At 37.0% G+C, this 23,714-nt stretch overlaps 1 pseudogene; it reads right to left on the bottom strand.

Annotated features, from left to right (window-relative positions):
• LOC139044491 (centromere-associated protein E-like) overlaps positions 1–23,714 on the bottom strand; it is a 79,771-nt pseudogene that overhangs the window by 43,536 nt on the left and 12,521 nt on the right.

Genomic DNA, 23,714 nt, shown 5'->3' with positions numbered 1-23,714 from the left:
GTTAAGTTCACGAGCTCCACTTCAGTGGCCCGGGGTTTTGCTGGTTCGGACCCTGGGTGCGGACATGGCATCACTCATCAGGCCATGCTGAGGCAGCATCACACATGCCACAGACAGAAGGACCCACAACTAGAACATACAACTATGTACTAGGGGGCTTTGGGGAGAAGAAGAAGAAAAAAAAAATGATGACGACGAGTGGCAACAGATGTGAGCTCAAGTGCCAATCTTTAAAAAAATAAAAAAATTCTAGCTAGAAACTGTTGCCTTTTAAAAAAGGGTGTTAAAAACTAGAATCAAACAGATACTTTCTTGAAGTAATCAGGTGGATTGAAAGCAAATAAAAAAATTTAACAATTTCACCATGAGATTCAAATGTTACTTAATGCCAAGATCTGATATCTTGGCTGAGATCAACTACATACTTCTTCATGCATTTGTATAAAACAATTGAAAAAAATTAAAATGTTTTTTGAATTACTGGTTTTTAATGGAAGCTCACTCCTAACTTACTTACATGCACTCAAAGAATGATGTCCTCAACTCTCTGAGCGATTCTTTATCTGTAGAATGGCAATGATACCAACAGTCCCTTTCCCATAGGGTTAGTGATAGGATTAAATAAAATACTAAATGTAAAACAACTACAACAATGCTCGGCACACAGTAGGCTCAACGTAAGCATTTGCTATGATGATGGTGATGGTACACTATAAATGCCAACATGATTACACAACAAAATAAACCTGATTTTTACCGATGAGTATGACAAGTCCATGTTCACATTTTCTGATTTTTGAGTGTCTATGTATTTCTGTAGCTTTTTAATCTGGTCTTCCTTTTCTCTAAGCAGCTCTACTTTTGAACTTAGTTCATTCTAAAAGAATCAAAGGAGAGTGAAACACAATTTAATTGGATCTAAATTCTAAGGGATTAAAAAGAATTTACATTTAATAGTTTAGACAGTAAAATTTAAAAGTTGATACTTAAATATAATTCCTTCTCTTTTCTGAAATCATGTTCAATTACATATGATGTATATTTTATAGCTCTAGTCCCTTATCAACAGAAATATCAACCTAAAAGCTCACCTCAAGATCTTGATTATACACTTCTGCATGCTTAACTAAATTCTTTATTTAAGTTGGAAATTTCATGAATTAGTTGCATCTGTAAGAGCATGTGAACAGGCAACAGAGCAAACCAATAGTTAAACAGAGCAAAAAAAAAAAAAAGACAGCATTCATTCACTGCTTCAGAATCACCTAACACAGTAAGAAGGGCTGAGAGATAACTGTTCAAGCTACTGCAGCAGAGCACCTCATTATTTAAAAATACAAAAACTCTCCCAAAAGACCAAACCCAACTAACCAAACGAAAAATCCCAAAACCCCACAAAACAAAGAAGAAAACCTCAGCATAACCCAAATAACAGTTACATCATCTGTTAATAAAGTTACAATAACATCAAAAGTACATTAGTAGGCATCACTTGGAGGAGATGAACTGTAATCAAACTTTTAAAAAACATTCTCTGAATAGATTTTTGTTTTGGGTAAGTTAAATGCATAAATGTATTTACCCCGTAAGATTTTTTCTTCCCATGAATTAGCCATTTAGCTTTACACTGGCGTGCTTGTTAATGCGTTGTGATCTGGAATGCAGGTTTGGATTAGGCTGGTTCCATGTGGTGCTCACCAAAGCTACAGAGGTATGCACAGCATTACCAACTATCTACCCTGTTGGTTTATTCCACAGGGAATATTGGAAAGATGATGTTATCGCTTTACATTGTCCAACTGTCTAAAAGTATAAGGAATACTTAAAGATATAAGTATTTCTATTAAAGTTTCCTTTCTATCAAAATAGCTATAGCATTAACTATCTCAGTACCATAAACTTTTGTGTTCAAAACAAGTAAACTACAATTTCCTAAGATAAACATATTTTTCCTTAGAATTATTTAATCTTAATAATCAGATGAGTCCTTAAAGAGTAAAAGCAAATTCTAGTAGAATGCAAGCGACTGGCTGTTTCCATCCTAAACTAGTTTCAGATTTCAGACTAGTGTTGACGTTCTTATTTTAGGGCAGTATCATCCAACAGAAATATAATGTGAGCCAAATTTGTAATTTAAAATTTACTAGTAGCCACATTAAAAAATAAAACAGGTAGAATTAATTTTAATAATACATTTTATTTAACCTAATATATCCAAAATATTGTCATTTCTTCATGTAATCAATATAAAAAAAATGAAATATTTTACATTCTTTTTTCATACTGAAGTCAATTCAGACTGGCCCCAATTCAAGTGCCCAGCTGCCACATGTGGTGAGTGGCTGCCCAATTGTTTGGCAAAGTTTTAGACATTTGTATAGGTTGTAATTTAAACTGGCTTCATCTTTTACCTCTTCTTCTCTGTTTCTAACTTTCGTGCAAGAAAGCTGCCTATTTCTAATTTTTGTGCAAGAAAAGCACATTTACCAAAAAGAAAGAACTAAATGATCATTCTTAATTTTGGAAAATATTTAGAAAATAAAGATTTAGAAGGAAAAATTCTCCCACTTCTCATTTGAAATAGCACTTCATTTGAAGTATTGGTTCTCATAAACAGAAAAAGATGAAGCAACTTTTGTAAAGATCTGAGTGTAACCTTCCAATAACATATTGTTTAAGATGCTGAGCATAAAGTGTACAATACGATCAAAAGTTAATCTGTTGCTGCTTAAGAAAACAATGTAGATTTCAGCTGTAATTTTCCGCAGGTGAAATGAAATACTTAAGTTCTTAAGACAAAAATCTCCAAGTTGTGAAAATTATAAAATTAAATAAATCAAGTTTTTGTCTTAAGAACTTAAGTATTTCATTTCACCTGCTGAAACTTAGAGCTGAAATCTGCATTGTTTTCTTAAGCAGCAGGACTGTAATTTCTCTTGTTCCCTGAGCTTGATGATACTGACCTTATTTCTCCCTCTAAAATCACTATTTAAACATCCTATATTATGATATTCCCACTTGAGAATTATCCACAGCTTTGGTGATTTTTGGTGAAACCCTTTGGCAAACCAGAGCAATGACATAGGTCCTAAAGCCATAATTTGACTTTTACTCTTTTTTGGTTAAACTTTTCCCCAAAATATATGTTTTGGAACATATTTTACTGCATACACATAAACTTACAATATTTTCAGTTTAAAATGGAATGGATATTGTAAAACTGTCTTTGAAAAGAATAAGTTTTTATTACTTAATCTTTTATGTTACCTTACAGAACCTAGAATTTCAATTTATGTCCAAGAAAAACTGAAGAGAATAGGATTATTTTCCCCTTTGACTGTGGTTAAAAAAGAAAAAAAAATCCAGATGTGAGATTCAAGTCATACATTCTGTTATTTTGTAATCTTTTTGAGTGTGACAATTCAGTGAGCTTCAGTTTTTACTAATTGAACATATAAATGACGTAATAAAAAATTAGAGAAATTACTGCTACACTTATGCCCGAAGTTAATTTTACGTCATATTATTTATAATAAGAAATACACAAAAACTTAGATGAAATTTTGGAGTTCGAAGGGGCCTTGGCAAGCACCTGATCTAACCTCAGGGGTGGAGACACGCAGGAAGGAAGCCCTATGAAATTCGGTGCTTGCTCAAGGCCTTGTCAATAATGCGTGCCAGGCTTGAATCCGCAGTGAGGTCGGGAGCAGCAAAACTGGGGCTTAAATCCATGGAGTCTGGCCCCAGAGAACCTGTTCTTAACCACGACGCCAGACCACCTCCTCTCAATAAAATCCAGTTTTACTGACTGAAGTCCACTGTTTTTTTCATGACATTTTGCATTTTGTCAATATGAGAATATTAAAAAAGGTAAATGAAACTCTGGAGAACTTACAAACTTTTGCGTCTTAGGATATAATACCTATGAAATGTAGGATTAACTAATTTGTAGGTAGAATGGAAATAACATATTTGGCACAGGATTCTTTTTTTCCTTTTAAAAAGGAAAAGAGGGTGAGAAACTAAACAATGACACAGAGGAAAAATGATTGTGTCCCTTTGGGCTATTCATACAGAAATCTGAGAAGCAGCTGCAAATTAACTCATACTTTAACCACACCAAACACTGGCTCTTAATTTTGGAGGGAATCACAGATCACTTCACAAGTATGATAACAGCTATGGATTCTCGTTCCCAAAAAATGAGTGAGTTCAAAACTTCTGCAAAATAATTTCATCGTGTCTATAAACTCTAAGTTAACGACTCTCTGCACTAAGAAATCTCTTGAATCTTTTGGACAATTTCTGTCTCCAAAGTCTGATGATTTGGGGATTAGGTTCTCTTAACATGTAGCCTAACATTATACACTGAGAAAATTTAACTAATCTGTTTCATTTCTAAAAATTCCATTAAAACTACTTCATATTAGTTATACTAATTTTTACAATAACTCTCTTATGGAAAAAGAAACATGCAAAATCAGCTTTCCCAGCTATTCTAATAATGTTCTAACTACTTAGGTACATACTTTCTAAAGAAAATGAAGTCCATTAATATGTAGTATCCATACATAAAACATTCACTAGATATTAAAATTCATATTGGTCTCAGAAGGAAACAGCTATGCTCTAGGCAGCAATTCTGGTATACTCAATAAATTATTGATAACATACAAATTATCAGGAAATAATTTCTTCAAGATTAATTCATCAATAGGCAGATTCACCAAACCTGCTCAAAGATGTTTTTGATTCCTTCCTCTTCTTGCACACAAGCACAAGTGAAACAATTATGATTTAACTATTTTTAAAGCAATATAAATGAACTGATTATTTCTTAAATTCTCTAAATTGTGTGTACAAATGGAAAATGGTTGGGTTTTCAATATATCAACCTTAGAAATAAACATCTTTAAGAAAATGATACTTTTAAAAGTGTGGTTTTAGGGTCCAGCCTGGTGGTGTAGTGGTTAAGTTTGTGCACTCCATGGGTTTGGATGCCAGGTGCAGACCTACATAGCACTCATCAAGCCATGCTGTGATGGTGTCCCACATACAAAATAGAGGGAGACCAGCACAGATGTTAGCTCAGGGACAATCTTCCTCAAGCAAAAAAAAGAGGAAGATTAGCAGCAGATGTTAGCTCAGGGCCAATCTTCCTCACACACACACAAAGTGTAGTTTTAGTTTAGTTTTGTGTTTCCACATCTTTTCATCTTTTACCTCTTGATCTTTTTCCGCTTTTCTTTCTAGAGCCTCAAATTCATGCAAACCATTCTTTTCTTTTAATTTCGATTCCATTTCTTCATTTTCTCTTCTTAGTTGTTCATAGTCTAGTACCAGACTATCATAGTTAGCACGAAGTGAATTCAACTCACTTTCTAAGTTTTCCTATTATAAACAAAACCAGATTTTCAAGTCAGAGAGGATTCAAGTTCTTTGTTTTGTTAACTAAAATCTGGATTAGTCAAATAATTCATTTAACCTTGAATCATTTGGTAGTTTGGGCCATTCTCCAATATCTTCCCAATGGTCTAGCTTGATCCACAGCATAACAGAAGGTCTGCCTTTTGGTAAACTAGCTAACATAGAATAGAGGAAGACTATTTTCAAAGAGATAGAATTAAAAAAGAAAGAAAGAAAGAAAGAAAGAAAGAAAGAAAGATCATATAAACAAATGCTCTGCCTGTGCCTGACTTAAAATTCAGTCGGGAGTAGGAGTAGGGCACATAATGGGAAGTCATCTGACCACAGATCCTTAAGCTCCTTGGTAATAAAGCTAATAATGTAATTCTCCACCTGCTTGACTCCTGTTTAATTTCTCAGACAGCTCTGAATTTAGGAAGTGACATGGAGCCATTATTTATTGACTTCTAAAACTCCAACGGCTGCCAGGCCTCACCGTGCTGAGCAGAGGCCTGTTTCTGCTTTCTGTTCCATCATGAGGAAGAGTAAGCCATGAGTTAAAAGAAACTAAACCAACACTAGGGATTTGAAAAAAACAACAAACCTTCCAGAGTGTTTTAGGGACACAAAAGCATATAATTCCCCATAATAATTAATTATAAGAACCATTACAACTAATTATAATGGTTAGCTAATGATAATAACAATTCCCAAGAATCACTGCAATTTTATTTCAAAATTAAAATGAAATTTTCTTTAACAAATACATTTATATGACTATGTTATATTTCTTTGAATATTAGCAGCCTAGAAAGCAAACATGGAATCTAAACATACTAAAGTATTCACTACAGTATTCCTTATTTCTTAAAGTTTTCATAAGACTATATAATTTTATTTACTTTCATTTTTCAGCATTATTTGGCAATATTACCCTTCCCTGATACACCATTCTACTTTATGCCTGAGAATTTTGATACTTTTAAAATCAGCCCTTTTTACCTTCAAGGGATGGCCCAAGGCAAAACAGAAACTTACCAAAAAATCATAGATACCAAGATCTGCTGGTAAAAACTAGAAGCAAAGGTTTACCTATTACCATACTTTAGGAAATGTTTAGCCTCTCTCTGTATGCCACAGTTACCAACGAGGAGTGTAACAAGTTGGGGAAGCCTTAATAAGAACCTCAACTACTACTGAAACAGTCAGAGCTAGACATGTGCCACAACAGCAAACATCAATAACAAATGAATTTAAAGAAGAGTAAAAGGATAATGTTCTGTAAAATACATTTAAGTTACCTGACTTAGTAGTTTTGTTGCTGGATTCCACTCTGTCTCAGTTAATGTATCAAGAGTGTTACTGAAAATATCAGACTCTGAATAGAGAGCTATAATTAGGGGGAAAAGAAATTTATCCATAAACATGTTATTAAGTTTCCTAAAGCTCAAATTAAAGATTAAAAAAATTCTGATCTGAGGTAATAAGCTCAAATTAGTTAATATGTGCTCACAGTATGAATGCCAAGAATATATAAACAGATGTGATCATTTATATTCTCGTGTGAATTAAGATCACTGGTTAGAATTAGTGATAAAATGTAGGATCCTTAGTACAACACATTCATGCACGGCATAAGGACGTTTCAGTCAAGGACGGACTGCATATACAACAGGTGTCCCACAAGATTAGTACCACAGAGCCCAGGTGTGTAGCAGGCTGTACCACCTAGGTTTGTGTAAGTGCACTCTGTGATGTTCACACAACAAAATTGCCTAAAGATGCACTTCTCAGAACACGTCCCATCATTAATCAACGTGCGACTGTATAGGTTAAAAGGACAAATTCTAAATTTGAGATTTAATCATTGTAAGCAGATTTTTAAATGCCCCTAAAAAATACTTATAATGTTAGAGACAAACTTTGCAACAGATTCCTGTGTAAATGCTACCCTTTCAAGATTAGCAAAGTTTAAGCCAGACATTATATGGGTACTAACTTAATGAGCAGTGATTAAAACAAAAACAAAAAATAAAAATATCTGTCTCAAATGTTTCAACTACAGCACATCATTCTTAAGAGATCTGGAAAAAATAGAGAACTTCATCAATGTTCACTTTCTTAAAATTACTTATTTTTATCATCGTAATCACATCTAAAATACATACATTTTATTTAACTGTGTTTATCACATTAACTGAGTTATAAATAAAGTCTCTCTTTATGGGGATACTTTTATAATTAAAAGTAGTTGAAGAAGAACTCACATTCATCAATTTCTCCTCCTAAAGTTAGAGCAGACTTATGTGTCTTTGTTGTTACATTCTCTGGTACATTAAACTCATTTACATAGTTTGAATCCTTCATTTTGTTAATTTTGCCAACACACCAAGTGACTCTTCGTTTTTTTTTAGCCTAAAGAAGAAGAAATCAAAATTACCTCACACACATCTGGCTCAAACATCATAAAACAAGGGAACTAGTTTCCATTTTTAACAACCATTGACTTGGTAGAATTCTTATTCAGCCTAGTTTAATATCTTATCAGTCTAAGGACATCCTGAGATAAGAAAACATATTCAAACTTTTCAAATTAGTGTTAACTTCATAATAAATTTGATGAAACTATTATTTAAATTTCATTTTGTATTTGAAGGCTTACTTACAAGAATTTCTGCAAATTTACTGAAAGGAATTAGTTAAGTATCAATCCTTCAAGTAATCTGGTGTTACAGAAGACAGCACAGCCACCAACATAGTGACCAAAAGCACTTCTGGGAACCCAGCCTTAACTGGGAAGGAACAGACAGGCAGCCCATTTGAACTTCCCTCAGCAAGTAAATCTTCCACAGGGCCATTCCCATGCCAATTCTTTGCCAGTTTATAAAGCTCACGATCCAACCAGCGCTCCTAATCTTGTTCCTTCCGTTCTCCCTTGGGACTCTGTTCCCTCAGGTATCTGTTCATCTGTCGTCTTCACTACCTTCTTCCACTGGGCTTTAAGAATGCTCAAGCCTCTGTTTTCTGCTTTTGATTTTTTCAAAAACAAACCCTTCACTCCTTCCTTCTCTCTAGCCAACATTTTCTTTTAGTTTCTATGTTCTCTTCTTCCTCGTCTCTCTACTTCTTCCTCATCCCTCCTGGGATACCTCTGTCTCCTGGTTCTTGTCCCACCCAGCTAGCTGTCCTCATCACTCACTTGGCTTTACTGCTTTCTCTTTCTCTGACCACCGCCTAAGTGTTTTTCCATATTTTACAGGTATATTCCTCTCTTGTCCCTTTACTAGAACAAGCATTATCTCATCTTTTTTGATCCTCTCAACAATCCTCTCTTACTACATCCACTTTATAGATGCCTGAGTGTCCAAAAAGTTTACATGAGTTGTGTACAGTCATACAGCCAATTGGTGGCTGAGCCCATGCTTGTAACTTCAGACCTTATCCACCACCCATTCCACTGCGTTGCCTGTCAAGATTATCTGTTGTCCCCAGAATATATGGCTTCTGCTTGAAATGGCCAGCCCTTTCCACAGCCTGCTCTGCAAAAGCACATTCATATATAAATCCTTGATTCCCATGACCTTCAGCTCAACTCCATTCGCTCCCAAAGCCACTGGACCCTGTCATCTGAAACTCATAAACCTAGAACTCCTTCCACCCCAGTGATTCAGTTAATCCCATTATAGCTAGTTAGCTTAAGAGGGACATCTAGTCTCTTGATCCACTGTTTTCTTTCTGCCAGCTACCTTTGGGCTCTCATCCCATCATCTTAGATTCTATAGATCACCAGTTCAATCACATTTTGGGGTCAATGGTCTCAAACTATTAGACCCATTCTGTGTTCCCCACACCTATCCTATCACAATGTACACTCAGATGAATTACACTGCCATCTGAGCTTTTATTAGCCTCCTGAACACTGTGTGGACAGCCAGAAGACTGGCTACCAACATCACCTGGGCCCTTAAGGCTGCCTGGCAAGACTCCTTGCCCCCTCGTTGGCTTTCTTTTCCATTCCCTACAAAGGCGAGACTATTTCAAACCCTTAGCAGGTCTACAAACTGTGTCTCTACCATCTCCAGCCACCACAGAAGAAAAATTAAACCTCCTATTTCACAAAGAAAATACAAGCCTAAACTTACAAAAGCATTACTTGCATTGATTCCTACCCTTTTCCTCTGTCCTTGTTATAATGAAGGAGTGTTTCTCCTTCTATCTAAGGCCAGACCCTTCTACTGTATTCAAGATCCTACGCCTTTGGGCCATCTCAGCCTACTGCAAGGTGGCTTTCATTCCCAATACATAACTCAAATTGTTTTTGCAAAGGAGCTTCTTGTTTCTAAATCCAAAAAGTTTTAGTCTATATTTGTCTTATTTAACTTCTCAGCAGAACGTGACATCACTGACATAGAATGTGACCTCTCTATGCAACATTCTCTTCTTTTAGTTTACCACGTTCACCTGGTTTCTTTCTTAACTCTAGAGCTAAACCTGGGCTCCTTTAGGCATTCCTCTTTTTTGCTTTTACCTAAAAAGTTGTTTGGGAGGATCTTATCTTTGGCCCTCTGTTCTTTTCATTCTCAACATGCTCCCAGAGCAAGCTCATCCATTCTCACGACTTTAATTTGGATTTGCAGTAGTTAATGCCCAAATTGATATCTCCATCCCAGATCTTTCACTTGATTTTCATATATTTGCATTTTCAACTGCCTGACACCTTAAACTAGAGCTGACCCAAATAAAACACTGGACAGCTCCACTGCTCTTCACTCAATGTTCCTTAACTCAACAAATACTGCTACCAGCTATCCAGCAAGCCCAGTAATGTGTGCATGTCATTCTAGATGCTTCCTTCTCCCTTTCCATGTCCCCATGTTGAAACAATCACAAAGTTCTGTCGAGTCTGTCTCCCAAATAGCTCTCCAATTTACCCATTTTTTTTCCATCTCCAGAGCCACAAGCCTTGTGGAGGCCCAATCAATTGTAGGTACACAGTAGCCACATCTTTCTAAACAGCAATTCCAATCATGTTACCTACAAGGCTTTCCCATATCCTTAGCATAATGCAATGTTCGAATCCTACAATGTGGTTTAAATGCCCCTGCCACCAGAATATTTTAAGTCCAAGAAATATGTTTTCTCACGACTCCAAGCTTTTGTACATGTAGATGTCTAACCGGCATACTTTTCCCTACCCCTTTCCTTGGGCTGTTTCCTACTCATGGCTGAGCCAACAGATGGTTTTGATGCCTTCCATTTACCTGGTATGGTGGACTTAAAGGTAGCGTCTATTAATAATAATCTTAACAGCATACACTTATTGAGGATTTGCTGTATGGAGAGTATAGTGTTAAGCACATTCTATATATCACTTCACTTAATTGTCACATCAGTCCTATGAGGTGAGGATCAAGCTTTCTCACAGATAAGGAAACTGCAGCAAAAAGTATTTAAGAAAGGGCCCAAGGTCGAGAGTTAGGAATTGACAGAACTGGGATTCAAATCCAGAAAGTCCAGCTCCAGAGGCCATTCTCTTAACCATGACACTATCACTCCCCAAAACATCTGCTGGATAAATAAACCCCTACTCTGGTAAAAACAAAAGCACACAGACTGGAAGCCAGAATTTTGATTACTATGTTGATTTATAGTCTAGATAAATTTTCCTGAGATTACTATTTCTGTTTCATTAAATAGAAAATATTACCACATACTCTAGACACCTGTGGTTTCCAATCACCTAATCAATTTCATTAGAATTTCATAAGAAGTATAGTGCAAATAGATTCCTTGACTACATCCCAGACTTTCTGAATTAGGATCTCTTCATATGGGAATCAGGGTTAAGTATTTTTAATGAACGTTCTAGGTGTTGTTGAGGTATAGGCAAATACACAAAAGGTTCTTTCCTAAAATATACTGTATCAAAGGATAAGAAACACATAGCTATATAATAAGCATATAAGAATACCAATTCTATTCCCTATATATCAAGTTTAAGCTGTCATCTTTCATAAAAAAAATAAGACCCATATATGTGCTGCATACAAGAGATGCATTTCAGACTTAAAGACACTCACAAACTGAAAGAGAAGGAATGGAAAAAGATACTCCATGAAAATGGCAATGAAAAGAAAGCTGAGGTAGCAATATTCATATCAGAAAACATAGACTTTAAAATAAAAACTGTAACAACAGACAAAGCGCACTACATAATGATAAAGGGAATGATCCAACAAGAATATTTAACATTTACAAATATCTATGCACCCAACATAACAGCACCTCGACATATAAAGCAATTATTAACAGACATAAAAGGAGAAATAGCAACACAATAATAGTAGAGGACTTTAACAATCCACTTACACCAAAGGAGAGATCATCAAAACAAAAGATCAATAAGGAAACGTTGGCCTTAAATGACATATTAGACCAGATGGACTTAGTACACATGTATAGAACATTCCATCCCAAACCTGCAGAATACACATTCTTTTCAAACGGACATGGAACATTCTCCAGGACAGATCACATATTAGACCACAAAACAAGTCTCAATAAATTTAAGAAGACTGAAAAAATACCCAGCATCTTTTCTGACCACAATGGTATGAAACTAGAAATCAACTACAGGAAGAAAATCAGAAAAGCCACAAATGGATGGAGCTTAAACAAAATGCTATTGAACAACAATTGAGTCAAAGAAGAAATCAAATGAGAAATCAAGAATATCTGGAGACAAATGAAAATGAAACTACGACAGGCCAAAGTCTATGTGATACAGCAAAAGCGGTTTTAAGAGGGAAGTTTATATCAATACAGGCCTACCTCAACAAAGAAGAAAAATCCCAAATAAACAGTCTAACAGTGCACCTAAAGGAACTGGAAAAAGAAGAACAAAGCCCAAAATCAGTAGAAGGAAGGAAGTAATAAAAATCAGAGCAGAAATAAATGAAATAGAGACTAAAAAAAACCAGGAAAAAAAATCAATGAAACTCAGCGCTGATTCTTTGAAAAGATAAACAACATCGACGAACCTTTAGCTAGACTCACCAAGAAAAAAAGAGAAGGCTCAGATAAATAAAATCAGAAATCAAAGAGGAGAAATTACAACAGATACCTCAGAAATACAAAAGATTATAAAAGAATACTATGAAAAGCTATACGCTAACAAACTGGATAATCTAGAAGAAATGGATAAATTCTTAGACTAATACAACCTTCCAAAACTGAATCAAGAAGAAGTAGAGAATGTGAATAGACCGATCACCAGTAAGGAGATTGAAACAGTTATCAAAAACCTCCCAAAAGATAAAAGTCCAGGACCAGACGGCTTCCCTGGTGAATTATACCAAACATTCAAAGACTTAATCCTATCCTTCTCAAACTCTTCCAAAAAATTGAAGAAGAGAGGAAGCTTCCAAATTCATTTTACGAAGTCAACATCATCCTGATACCAAAAGCAGACAAGGACAACACAAAAGAAGAAAATTACAGGCTCATATCACTGATGAACATCGATGCAAAAATCCTCAACAAAATACTAGCAAATCAACTACAACAATACATTAAAAATTTCATACACCATGATCAAGTGGGATTTATTCCAGGGATGCAGGGATGGTTCAACATATGCAAATCTATTAACGTGATACACCACATTAACAAAAATGAAAAATAAAAATCCCATGATCATCTCAATAGATGCAGAGACAGCGTTTGACAAGATATAGCATCCATTTATGATAAAAACTCTAAATAAATTGGGTATAGAAGGAAAGTACCTCAACATAATAAAGCTGATATATGACAAACCCACAGCTAATATCATTCTCAATGGAGAAAAACTGAAAGCTATCCCTCTAAGAACAGAAACCAGACAAGGATGCCCACTGTCACCACTCTTATTTAACATAGTATTGGAAGTCCTAGCCAGAGCAATCAGGAAAGAAAACGAAATAAACAGCGGTCAGATTGGAAAGGAAGAAGTGAAACTGTCACTAGCTGCAGATGACATGATTTTATATATAGAAGACCCTTAAGAACCCACCAAAAACTTCTCGAACTAATAAACAAATACGGCAAAGTTTCAGGATGCAAAATCAACATACAAAAATCAGTTGCGTTTCTATACACTAACAAGGAAGTGGCAGAAAGAGAAATTAAGAATATAATCCCATTTACAGTTGCAACAAAAAAGAATAAAATATCTAGGAATAAACTTAACCAAGGAGGTGAAAGGTTTGTACACTGAAAACTATAAAACATTGTTGAAAGAAATTGAAGAAGATGTAAAGAAATGGAAGGCTATTCCATGCTCTTGGATTGGAAGAATAAACATAGTTAAAATGTCCATACTTCCTAAAGTAATCTACAGATTCAGTGCAATCCCAATCAAATTTCCAACAACATTTTTCACAGAAATAGAACAAAGAATCCTACAATTTATATGGAACAACAAAAGACGCAGAATAGCCAAAGGAACCCTGAGAAAAAAGAACAAAGCTGGAGGCGTCACACTCCCTGATTTCAAAATATACTACAAAGCTATAGTAACCAAAACAGCATGGTATGGCATAAAAACAGACACACAGATCAATGGAACAGAATCCAGAGTCCAGGAGTCCAGAAATCAACCCACACATCTATGGACAGCTAATTTTTGACAGGGGAGCCAAGAGCATACAATGGAGAAAGTAGAGTCTCTTCAATAAATGGTGTTGGGAAACCTGGACAGCCACATGCCCAAGAATGAAAGTAGACCATTACCTTACACCATGCACAAAAATCAACTCAAAATGGATTTAAGACTTGAATCTAAGACCTGAAACCACGAAACTTCTAGTAGAAAACATAGGCAGTACACTCTTTGACATCGGTCTTAGCAGCATATTTTCAAATACCATGCCTGACTGGGCAAGAGAAACAATATAAAAAATAAACAAATGGGACTACATCAAACTAAAAAGCTTCTGCACAGCAAAGGAAGCCATCAAGAAAAGGAAAAGACAGCCTAACAATTGGGAGAAGATGTTTGTAAACCATATATCAAAAAAGGGGTGAATATCCAAAATATACAAAGAACTCATACATCTCAACAACAAAAAAACCAAAAACCCAGTTCAAAAATGTGCAAAAGATCTGAATGGAGATTTCTCCAAAGAAGATATACGGATGGCCAACAGGCACATGAAAAGATGTTCAACATCACTATCAGAGAAATGCAAATCAAAGCTATAATGAGATATCACCTCACTCTTGTCAGAATGGCTATAATTAACAAGACTGGAAACAATAAGTGTTGGAGAGGATGTAGAGAGAAGGGAACCCTCATACACTGCTGGTGGGAGTGCAAACTGGTGCAGTCACTATGGAAAACAGTATGGAGATGGCTCAAAAAATTAAGACTAGACCTACCATATGATCCAGCTATTCCACTCTTGGGTATTTATCCAAAGAACGTCAAAACGTGAATGCGTAAAGATACATGCACTCCTATGTTCACTGTAGGCTTATTCACAATAGCCAAGACTTGGAAGCAACTTAGGTGCCCGTCAAGGGATGAATGGATGAAGAAGATGTGGTATATATACACAAGGGAATACTACTCAGCCATAAAAAAGGATGAAATCTGGCTAATTGTGACAACAAGGATGGACCTTGAGGGTATTGCTGCTGAGAGTAAAAAGTCAGAGGGAGAAAGTCAAACATTGTATGATCTCACTCACAAATAGAAGATAAAAACAACAAAAGACAATCCCATAGCAACAGAGATTGGATTGGTGGTTACCAGAGGGGAAAGGGGGAGAGAAGAGGTTGAAAGGCATCATTAGGCACATGTGTGGTGATGGTAATTAGTCTTTTGGTGGTCAGCATGATATAATCTACATAGGAATTGAAATATAACGATATACACCTGAAATTTATATACTGTTATAAACCAAAGTTACTGCAATTAAAAAAAAATAATAAAAAAGAAGAAGAAAAGAAGCTGTTGTCTTTTAAATTTTACTTTTAATTCCTGTTGTGATGTGAGGGAAGAAGAGGTCACTAGCATTCGTGTTAAGTTTTGAATTTTCTCAATCTGCACTTTTTGAAGCAAATCTTTTTCTTCCAAAAGTTGGGCCAATTGGTCTTTTTCCATTGCCTGGGCCCGAGTCTCTAAAGAAACCTAAAGAATGTAATATTGGGTTACGTTAATAAATGAGGTAGGTTTTAAAACCTTGAAAGTATAGTTTAAAAAAATATAAATTTGTATGTGAGTTTTGAGAATTTTTATTTTCTTTTTTTTTTTGCTGAGGAAGATTCACCTTGAGCTAACATCTGTACCTATCTTTCTCTTTCTGCTTGAAAGGGATTTGCCCTGAGCTAACATCTGTGCCTATCTTCCTCCATTTTGTACATGGGACAACAGGACAGCATGGCCGCCAAGTGGTGTAGGTCTGCGGATGGCAACTGAACCCGGGCTGCCAAAGTGGAGTGCAACAAACTTAACCACTAGGCCACAGGGCTGGCCTGAGAATTTTAATTTTATTGAAATAAAATATGCCCTACCTGCAGAACACCAATATGCAGTTACCATAATCAATAATTTCTCAAACTTATAATAGGGTAAAATATACATTTCTCCTGTCACTATTCTATATGCCATGTATAAGATTATATCAATGCTGTTAAAGCAATTCTATTAATTGACTAAAAATATATAAATAGGCAGAGAAATCATAAAGCAGAGACTTGAATACCTATAGCAAAGGAAGAGAGATCCTTCTAAGACCGCCATTTGACATTTTAGGTCATTTTTAAAAAGATCAGTAAAATGTAAGTTTTTTACAGACTGGGGACCATGATGGTTTAAACAAACAAATGGTAATGACAAGCAATTATGCTATCTTATTAGATTGCTATCTTAGGGCTAGAAGAGGAATTCAAGATAATGTAAAATGAAACAAAGTAGTTTTAAACACTATTCATGGTCTCTCTTTTTAACCTAATTCTCTGTATTTGTGACAGTTTTTATCTCTTAAAAAAACGTATCTCTACTTGGCCCATTTGAAAATCTCAAATTTTGCCCTTTGGAAATGAAAAACAAAATCTAAAATAATTTCAAGAAACCAAATCTTGCAGTTTATAGTAAAGTTTTTACGGGTTGATTTCTCCTTAGTTAAAAACTATTTGTTTTAAATTTAGATTGTAGAACTCAGATATTGAGGATTTAAGAGTCTCTGGGCATGTAGGCAGATCTCAATTCTAAATCCATCTCTATTCTTTACTGAAATACACAGTTCATACATACCTCCTCTAATTGTTTTTTAAGATCCATTATTTCTTTTCTATATCTTTTCAGGAGAGCTTCATCACTAGACACCTCATTGACATAAGGAGTATTCTTCATATATTTAGCAGTGCTGGCAAACTGGGAAAAAATACAAGAGTGTTAAACGTTGACACCAAAAGATTAGTTTAATTAATATTTAGGTTTCTTGTAATTTTCTTTTGTAAAGAAACATCAGTAAAAGCTTCCCAGGTGGCTTACAGCTTCTGAACACACAGCATTCTACGTCCCTGTAACAATGTCCATAACTTACCTTTGCCACTAGTCTTCAGGAGGGTCAGAGAAATATCTTGAAGACAGATGCCAACAGAGAGCCTACACACCCTGGCTCACTGGAATCCATCTACTCCTCAAAGTCCAGGGCAAATGCTCCCTCTGCGCTGAAGCTTCACTTCCAGTCAAAAGCACCTCTCCTTCCTTTGAACTCTGTCCTACTTATTAGCCACTTAACTTTTAATCCAAGGAAATCACGCTGGAAGACAGGTCTTATCTTCACTATAAGACTATAAATTCTGTGAAGCCAGGAACGCTATCTCCTACCTTTGTTTCTCTGACAGAACCTTGATCCAGCGCTCAATAGCTACTTAAAGTGATGTTTCTTAGAGCATGAGTGTCAAAAGTAACTTTAACTGGGTACGTGAGGGTGCCCATTAAATAACACTGAACCCTTCATTGAGACAGCTATTCTACTGACAGTTCTCATTCTTCTTTTCTTTTGAAAACAGAAAATACAGGCCTTAGGCTCAGAGCAAAGGCAGGCAACAATTTGTTAGCAGGAACTTAAGAATTATTTTGTTATAAACACGCACACCCATTTTTTGGGTCACCTTCTGTTTGTTCCAAGTGATAACCAGTTTTTCATTTATGGGACTGATAGAAAGTTTCCTTTTATAATAAGTTAAATTTAAAAAGTGAGTTATTTAAGAAAAAATCAAGTCAATTTCAATAAAATATTGTTGGATGTGGCAAAAATTGGGGAGGCAGGATATGAATGATTGAAGTTTGGGAAGATTAAGGAATGCTATTTAGTAGACACACCAATTTTATTTTAACAGGTATGTTATGTCAATTACAAAAAATTACACCTAATTTTAGTAGCTAATTTTTCCTTCTGAAAGATGATTTCCCCCATATTGATTCGAGATAAAAATCAAACTCACCTGGAGAGTAGTCAGGGTTTCATCCAAAGACACTGGAGTAATTGTGCAGATAATGCGTGTTTTTGCATTTCCTCCCAAGGAATTCTGGAGAATTCGTGTTAATTTGCTATCTCGATAATTTATGAAACCACTTAGTGAGAGATGAGTTTGGGGAGAAAAAGAGTAAAACTTTTTATATAACAAAAGTGGTTTATTTTTAACGCAGAACCTTAAATTTGCTACAGTTTAAAAAATTCATTCTTTACTGGTTACTTGAGGCAGAGCAAAACTACTAACTAGAAAATATTTAAAATATAAAGTAAATTTAGTAGGTCACGGTCATACATATAAGAAGCAACGCATGCTCATAGAATCACAGAAGCTTTTGAACATACAGGGGTATCAGTACATTTATTTGAGTGTCACTGAAATATCATAATTTTCAACCTAATGAAAAACGTAAGCATTAATAGGTAAATGTACAATGGGACAAACTTACCCAACTTGTCCATCACTAAGTTTCTTGATCACTTGTCCCAAAATAAATAAGCTACGATTTATATTACAGCCTTCCTTGAGTCGCACACCTGCATTTATTAAATAAATAAGAAAACAAATTGGCCCCTGTACTAGATGATGAACTTATTTATCAGTAATTTATGGGAGAAATTAGAAATTGCAGGGTCAGATGCTACAGTCTGTGCTTCAAATTAGATCTGCGCCCACCTTTCCTCCCACTGCTGACAGGCGCCCTTCCCTTCCTCCCACCCATCACGTGAAGCAGAAAGGCTCTCACCCAAGAGAAACAGCTCGAAAAAGACGACTAAGAAAAGAATAAGAATGCAGGAAAGCCCATGTCTGCACCACGTCCTAAAAGAGCTCCTCGAACTCCTCAATTCAAATCTATTTTTCCAAACCTCCAATACAGGCAACTAATGACGTGCAACCAAGTTAGTTCCTAGAGGTTCACAACCAAAAGTCCTTATTTTTAAACTGTTAATATGCTCACATGTCTTAAACGGAAGTCTACTGAAAAAGGTTTCTCTCACTTTATTCTCCTTTCAACCAGTTCCTATCGCTCTAACCAAGAACTATTATTAGTTTATTCTTCTAGAGATTTTTAGAAATACAAGTTCATACGTATTAATTTTTCCCCTTTCTTCTTTACATAAATAGTAACATACTATACACACTATTTTGCACTTTGCTTTTTTCACTTGGCAATATATCATCTATCTTATTGGTAAACATTGGTCTTTTTCACTCTTTTTTACAGCATAGAATTCCATTGTATGGATGTATCAGAATTTATTTACCTAGCACCCTGCTGAGGGACATGCAGGTGTTCAATCTGCCATGTACACAAAAAATACTGCAACAAATCCTTCTGAACAGCAGTTATTGCACAGGTGCGTTATTCAGCTATTGCTGGAATACTGCTGTTTAACAAGCCAGCTTAAAGCAACAGGCATTTATTTCTTGTTCACAGGTCTGAGGATCCACTGGTGTGGTGGGTACAGGCCACACTCAGCTGAGTGTCTCTATGTCAGGCTGCAGGAAACTAACACAGAGAGAGGCCTGACATCTTTATGGTTCTGAAACTTCCCATCTAAGTATGCGTTTTCATTTGTCTCAGTGTTTGGTTACCTCTTTCAGGTCTGTTTTAATGTTTTCCTTATTTTGGTCTTATACAATTTTTGTTGAGTTTCTTCCTAGGTATTATTCCTTTTAAGTCATTATTGCAAAGGGGGTCTTTTCGTACATTAAATATTCCAACCGGCTGTTGTGTTAGGAGGTGCTCATGTCTATAGATTAATTTTGTATCCTGCCACTTTTCTGAATTTCCTTACTGATTATGGTGTTCATGGGACTCTCAGGAGCTTTCCAACTATAAATCCTGTCAACGACAGAGTTTCATCTTTTTAACTAACGCTACAGCAGCACAAAGCAGATAATAAGCCAGATAAGGAAGCTGCTTTTTCTGTTAAAGACTTTTATCACAAAATTATCATTACTTTATTAGTCTCTAAAATGCATGGTGGCACTTTTACTCTGTTAAAGAACAGGAGGACTTTCAGACCAAAATATTTCATGAGTTTTCATTACCTTCAGCACCTGTTTGAGCAGCTCTTTCACTGCCTGCAAGATCAACCAAATTCTGCAGGAGATGAAAATAAACCTTTAGGAAGTGTAACTTGAAATAATAAAATCCAAAGTACTGGAAGAACATTTTTAACCCATGGTTTATCTGAACACCCCATCTGTTTCCTTGTTTCTCACCTCACTATTTAAGCCTTCCCTTGTCTGAGTCAAACTGAGCTCAACATCTTGTTCCTTCTTTATAATACCTCCTCCATAATGCTGCCAGAATAGGTTCACTTTCCTACACAAAGTTCGAAATCTTACCATGGTGAATACGATTCTTTATAATCCGGCACTTGTGTTGCTCTAGCCTCATTTCTGTCCATCAGTTACTCTTAACTCTGGCTGAACTACGGACTATGCCCTCCACACCATGCACAGCTACCCTTTGCCATTCCCTGTGTTTCGCTGATTCTGATGTTCTAGTCTGCCCCTACTCTTCCTTCACGACCAAAGGCAACTGCCACCTTCCCAGTGTAGCTTTGTCAACTTGATCCTTCCTTCCCTATACCGTGAATGAATTGACCTTTCAACGGTGTACCCAGAGGTCTTTATAGATATGACTGGTTATTATAGCACTTACTGTGTTGAGCTAGTTATTTGCGTCTCTGACCACACTGTAGCATCTTTAAAACCATGGGCCTCTCTTCCATTTCACAAATATTGTTGGAAAGAACTGACTGCCTGTCGTGCTGCAGGCAGCACGTTAGGTGCTAGGGATATGGCAGCGCAACAGGCAAATGAGGACCCTGCTCTCAGCTTATGTTCTGCACAGGGTGGGACTCGGGGAGGAGGAAGTTAGTGAGAGGAGAGAAAAAGACAAACAAATAAGAAACATAGCATGTTAAGCTTAATACAGACAATTTAAACAGAGTGTTAGAAGTGGGAAGAGGAAAGGACAGGACAGGCTCTTTGGGCAGGATGGCAGGGGAAGTCCCCCAATTCAGCTAAGATCTGGAAGGACGGAGAAGAGGGAGCCAGCCCTGCAAAGACCAAGGGAACCATACTCCAGATTAAAGAACAACCAGCACACCAGTCACAAAGCAGAAATGAGCTTGGTGTGTTCAAGAAATGGAAAGGGCAGTGTGGCAGAGTTGGTGAAGGAGAGATGGGACAAGATAGGGTACAGAAGCGGGTTTTTGGGATGCAATGGGAAGCCATTGGACGGCTTTGACAAGAGTGACATGCTTGACTGAACTTCCTCAAGGGTCACCTGGGCCCCTGGGGGGCAAACAGATTGGAGAGGGGCAAGACCGTAGCCAGGAGCCCAGTTAGGAGGCTGGGGCAGGAATGTGAATGGAGACAAGGCGGCCTGGACTAGGGAGGTTGCCATGGAGACAGTAAGTATGGAGGGATGTCTTCTTTACTCTTGTAATCTCAGAGCCCAGTCCTGGGCTCAGAACACTGTAAAGCCTCCGCAAATATTCTTAATGCATTAAAAGAAAGTCAAAGATTTAAATTATTTGTCTCTGTGGAGACCTCCAGTGATGAGCAGGTGATTACACACTTCTGCTTTGGAGTCCTGTCTCAGATACTTCTTTCTTTAAAACATTCAAAGAAGTCTCACCTTTCCTGTGTAGTATCTACCACAGATGGCCTAGATACATAATAAAGGGGTGAAGTGGTGGTGAAGGCAGCATGAACTTAGGTATAAAGATGGGAATAAGCATTAGTGTTCAAAGATACCAAGTGGCCCAACCTATCCTTAAGAGAGGAGTGCACATGGAGCAGAAGGACGTCAAGTTAGACTGGTTAAGAGTGGCCAGATCTTGTCCAAGGAAGTGACACGACACAAGCTTAGTGACATCAGAAATCTGCATAACAGACTGAAGAAGCAAAACCAGGTCATGGGGGCCAGGTCCAGGGGAATGATACAGTAATTCAAGAGATGAGGACTTGAGTATGACACCCATGGAATGCTAAAGGGTAGCATCAATAAAAAACGGGGATGACGGGACAAAAGAGAAGGCAGAAAAAGATGAGGTGAAACTGACTTGGGTTTCCAGCCTAGGTGACCAGGATAACACTGATAATACTGGAAAAAAGGAATATTCACCATGGTAGGAAGAAATAACTTGGTTTTAGACACACTAAAATTTGAGATATCAGTGAGACACACCATTATAACAATCTTTAGGAAGATATGAATTAGAACTCAGAGCTCTAGACAAAATAAATATATGGCTGTCATCAAAAGACAAATGTGAACCAAATGTCAGAGGGCAACGGGGAAGTAAGAAAGGCCACAGAACACGCCTGAGTTTTTGTTAGAAAGGTAGGGAAAAGAAGCCACAGAAGGGAACAGAGACGGAGCAGAGCTAAGAGAACCTGGATATTATTCTCCCAGAAAGGCCAGGAGACACTCAGAGACTCCCTCCAAAGAGCCAGAAAATGACTCTGGGGAAGACTTCTTTCCAAGAAGATACTTAGAGTGAGCGGGAGGCTGGAGGGCTGGACTTGATGATATCTAAGGTCGCCAGATAATAGAACATCAAAGAACACAAGAAAAGTCACCAAATGGATCACTGAATATGTCAAGAGTATTAAAGCTACATTATTAAGAGAAAAGTTAAAAATTGCAGTGAAATATCACAGGCCAGGTTTGGAAAACAAAACAGAAGTTAGGTTTTGTGGGGTTTTTTATTGTTAAACTGAAGAAAGAATAGGCTATTATAATAGACATTATACTGTGTAGTAAAATAACTGGGGTGAACTAGAATTAGATACTTGAGTGATTTTTCAAAATCTCAAAGTGAATAAACATATTATAGATTTACTCGTTTTTTCCCTGAAGTTTTCAAATAAAATAATCTTTATTTTTTAAAGATTGGCATCTGAGCTAACATCTGTTACCAATCTTCCCCCCCACTTCTTCTTTTCCCCAAAGCCCCCCAGCACACAGTTGTATATTCTAGTTGTAGTAGGTCCTTCTGGCTGTGCTATGTGGGACACCACCTCAGCGTGGCCTGATGAGCGGTGCTGGGTCCGCACCCAGGATCCAAAGTGGCGAAACCCCAGGCCTCCAAAGCAGCATGAGAACTCAACCTCTTGGCCACGGGGCCAGCTCCCAAACAGAATAATCTTAAATCGTATCCCACATCAAGCTAAAGAATTTAGGTCCTGAAGACAGAGAATAAAGTAATAATGGTAAGGAATAGGAAGGAAGCACAAAAACAGAGAGAATTGATACAGCGCAGCAAGAAGGAAATGGGAGGTTTACTTATGTGGTAAGGAGTGTTTGCATAATGCTTATGTTCACTCATTCAACAAACAGGTATTGAATATAAACTACATACGATGTGTTGGGGCTATAAAGATGAATTAGACATTACTCTTCCCTTCAAGCGATTTACAGTCTAAAACATTGTGCTCATGGACGGGGTGGGTGGAGCAAAATGGCGGGGTGAGGTGACCTGGGACTCGCTCCCCTCCAAACTACAACAAAGGACTGAAAAAAAACTGAATTTCAGCTAATAAACCTAATGCCAGGAGATCAGAGACCTAGAGTATCAAAAAGACGGAGGACAGAGACCCTGCTGCTGGCCTCAGAGGAGCTGGAACAGGGTAGGAGAGAACTTCGCTCCCTCCCCTAGAGTCTGGGATCACTGCCGCAGGTGAGGGAAGGAGTCGGGGAGGGGCCACGTGACCGGGGGATTGCCCAGGACTCCTGCCGCCGGTATAGTGGAAAC

The sequence above is a fragment of the Equus asinus genome, unplaced genomic scaffold, assembly GCF_041296235.1.
Source record: "Equus asinus isolate D_3611 breed Donkey unplaced genomic scaffold, EquAss-T2T_v2 contig_89, whole genome shotgun sequence".
NCBI classification, from domain to species: domain Eukaryota; kingdom Metazoa; phylum Chordata; class Mammalia; order Perissodactyla; family Equidae; genus Equus; species Equus asinus.
The sequence above is the reverse complement of the archived record's forward strand: the minus strand, read 5'-3'. Positions and strand labels throughout refer to the sequence as shown.